This window comes from Diadema antillarum, unplaced genomic scaffold (assembly GCF_040938485.1).
Source record: "Diadema antillarum isolate AM-2024a unplaced genomic scaffold, OU_Dant_1.0 scf00000164, whole genome shotgun sequence".
Lineage (NCBI taxonomy): Eukaryota > Metazoa > Echinodermata > Echinoidea > Diadematoida > Diadematidae > Diadema > Diadema antillarum.
In genome coordinates, this window is record NW_027271053.1 from 1,397,501 (window position 1) to 1,401,890 (window position 4,390).

Consider the following 4,390-nt stretch of genomic DNA (forward strand, 5'->3'; position numbering starts at 1 on the left):
GCCCCCTTTTTTAGGCGCCGACCTTAATTCTAATAGTGAAACTGCTATCCCCCATATGACATCATCTATGTTTACTGTGATTTATCATACATTTCAAAACATTCTTCTACCCTATCCCAATCACTATGAATTCTGAAACTTGTTATACCCAGTGTTGTTCAAATACAAAGGTCTGAAAAACATCCGGAGTTCTCCTTTAAGCAAGCAATGTTAAAATGGAACTACATAGCTTTCTGAAATAATGTTATGTGAGCCTAGCTCCTATGTTTTCATACTTGTTCAGTGTAATTTGTTTGGGGTTTTTCAGAGTATTGGTTTCTCAGCTCAAGTACCACCGATATATTCCATAAATCTATACTTGGAGCTGTCGATTTTATGTATGCTGCATGGTCGAGAAATCATGAAAATCGCCTGGACTTCCCGTTTACCTCTCAACACCCCTGTTTCGACAACATGGAGTGAAGGGAATGAGTCTGGACAGAATGGGCAAACGTCTTGATGCTAATGCAGTTTGTAAAGGCCTGCTACAAGTGGTGATTGAATATTCAACGTGTTGAGATCTATATAGGGTAATTGATATCTTTAGATCCTAATAGAATATAGTGGAAAGTTGTCGTTGAGAAATTATTACGAGGACCTTAAGATCATCCTTAGGCCTGCCTATTACAAACATCGAGATCGATTAGGCCCTTTTCAGGACCACAACACTCATATCCAAAATGAAATAAATTATCTAACGTGACATCAACCATAAAATTTTACCAGTTACTTAAAGGACAAGTTCACCTTCATAAACATAAGGATTGAGAAAATGCAACAATATCAGTAGAACACATCAGTGAAAGTTTGAGGAAAATCGGACAATCGATGCAAAAGTTATGAATTTTTTAAATTTTTGTGTTGGAACCGCTGGATGAGGAGACTACTTCAGCTTGTGAGTCATATGCGTACAACAGTATAAAGAAAATGTAAAAGAAAATTCAACATATTTTCACTTTTTTCGCATAATAAAAGAGCACTTGACTTGCCTCTTTCTAAAGGCAGGGGGAATTATATTACCCATAACATTTGTAGGTAAGGAGTCAGGGGAATGTGTACTTTTTTTCAAAAGATGGAATTTTGTGAAATTCTCTTTATATTTTCCTTATATTGTTGTACGCATGTGACATCTAAGTTATTCATGCGTTGCAGTAGTCTTCTCATCCAGCGGGTACTGCACAAAAAACTTCAAAAATTCATAACTTTTGAACCGATTGTCTGATTTTCCTCAAACTTTCAATGATGTGTTCTACTAATGTTGCTACATTCTCTCAATCCTTATGTTTATGAAGGTGAACTTGTCCTTTAAATCGAATAAATACATTTCATCGCTAGTTTTCATTTGTTATTAAGTTTCAATTCTGCCTTTTTTTAACAAACAAGCAAACAAACGTAAACATAACTTGACTCAAATGAAAAAAAAAATGAGCCAAAGAATAATCGTATATGTTATCGTTACAGCATAGGTCAATAAACTTAAAAATTACACATAATAATTGCCTGATTAACAGAGAGATTGATATGAATAAATTAAAAAGGCAGGAGACTCCACATACTGTCTGATCTTCATAGAGAACTCATTAAAGGGAATTCCGGACCAATGAAAGTTAGTCTGAAAAGAAAATGTAAAATATTACAACCACAACAGTGAACATTTGGGTCAAAATCGGATTTGAAATAGAAAAGGAAAAGAAATATGATCATGTACTCACAGACACAGACACACATATTTATGAAACTCAATTTTCAAACGTTATTTCTGGTTAACTAACTTTGACATCTTGATCAGTCGGATATGATAAGATTTTAGACAATTATAGGGCAAAATTGCGTTTTAATGAAAACCAAAAAATTCAAAATTTTAGACACAAATTGTATGGTAAGCTGTGATTGAGGGGATAATTCACTGCATTGCATACTTTAGTTAAATTTTGAATAGCGAAATTTCACAATTTCATAACCTTCTTAATGTTCATCCAATATTGATAAGTTTTCATCGTTGTGCATAGAGAAATTTACTCTTTCTTTTCAGACTAACTTTCAACTGGCCTGGGATTCCTCTTTAACGCAGACATGATATAAATAGCCCCTACAATGCACGCATAGCGTGTCTATAATATAGGCCCTAATCATTGTAGAAACAGTCTTGGAGGGATGTTTAGAGTGCGGACGTGCATGAGCGCAGGGCATTGTACTGTATGTGCGTCGGTGCAACATGAACGGTGATTCGTGTGTGTGTGCGTGGGTGTGTGTGGGATGTACTAGTAGTTGAGGATACGTGTGCCTGTGTAAGAATCAAAGAGTGTTATTATTACTAACTAAGTTCTCCAACGTTATACAGAAGCACTTATCGATAATTGCTCTATATACTAGTATATAATACCTGTGACAATTTTACTTGCACTTTCGTGATTTCGCAATGAAATACACATTGCACCTATATACCAACTACTGTCAAAGTCATACATCTAATCATGCTGCATTTAGTCCAGGACAATCGGCACATGCAAGAGAATTACTAGTAAGAAGGTATGTTTGCCACGACTTACTAAAAAGGGAAACTTTGACACCTGTATATAAAAGTAAAGTCTCAAAATTAAGCTTCATTGAAATATAATATGATGGAAAGCTACAAAATTTTTTGTCTTTCAAACGATTAATTTGCATAATCACTTAACATCACTTATCTTAAATAGGCCCCTATATATACATAATAATAATAGTAATGAAGCGATGCGATGGTCCTCTCGGTTCTTCTCTTGTAGGCCTAGAATTACCGAGGCAGTTATTATGAACGCTATACTATTCTTAGCACTGGCGACAAATAACTCTTTTCCTGAAAATAGACAGATAGATCTCCGTACCACAGTACAACTTTTGGGCGATTAGAAGCAGATACTGTAATATAATATTTCTTTTTTAAAACATCAACTGAAAAATAAGGGGCATTATACTCAGGGCATTCCAGACGATTTTTATAATCTCACATCTCGTGGTAGCTAGGCCTACATAAATCGACAGGTCCATGTTGTCCCCCTCCGCCCCCCCCCCCCCCCCCCTCTCACAGATTCGTGGAATTTATTGTGTTCCTTGAGCAGACTCAAACCAGCAAACTGAAAATCTTAAACACATTACATTGAACAGTGTTAATGACATCAGAGCCTCACATATTTCAGAAATGTAACAGCGTAATTCCATTCAAAGGTTGCATTGGTGTTTTATAAGTCCGTAATTCAGTCAAAATATGATTATTGTGATATTTTCTGGGGGACTATGGGGATAGGATTAAAGAACAGACTTCAAAAGCAACAAAATCGTGCACTTCGAACAGTTATGGGCGTAAACTGGGAATTTCCTTCCGAATCTATATATCATGAACTGAAAGTTGATAAACTTGAAATTTGGAGGAAAAAGCGAACTCTTTATACAATGTATAAGATCGCACATGAAATGTTACCATATGTTATTTGTAAACTTTTTCAGTTTAAGAATAATGAGTATAACCTTAGACATCAAATGAATAATTTTCAATTACCAAAAGTTTGTACTGAATTCAAAAAAAGAAGTTTGTTGTTTAGTGGGGTAAGATTTTGGAATAGCTTAACGAATGAGATAAAAGGGCTTGGTTGGAACGACTTCAGGAGACAGGGGAATAATTTCATAACGTTAAATATTTTAGTGTAGTAAACACCGGAGATTAGTATGAATGAGTGGGCGGGGGGGGGGGGGGATCAGTCTGCAATTAGCTGATTTCGTTTGTGTATTTTACTATGACAATTATCTTGGATTTTGTATAATCTTTGATAAGTTTATTTTGTACATATTTGTAGGTTTTAAGTTTTGTACTTTTGTTACCTCGTATTGTTACCTCATGTTATTGTATTTTGTAAACTTTTGCTATGCTGTTTTGTTTTGTTTTGTTTTGATTTGTTTTGTTTTCTTACTCATTTTCAATTATGTAATTTTTGTATTGTACAATTCATTGTGTAACGTGTATTTTTAATTCACGGACTGGCTGAAAAACAGCCTCCGGCTGAGCCCGGTACCGTGACAAAATGAAATGAATGAATGAATGAATGAATGATTACCGCTTGCTCAACAAGTTCACCTGTTAAGAATCTATGCCTGCCTTCTTCTTTTGTTCTACTTCCGACGAAATAACAGTATTCCATAACATAATAGAAATAGGTTTAATGCATCTTGTTTTGCAATAGTCCTAAGACTTAAAATTATGATTATGATTATGATTATGATGATGATTATGATGATGATGATGATGATGATGATGATTATTATTATTATTATTGTAATTATTATCATTATTATTATTATTATTATTGTAATTATTATC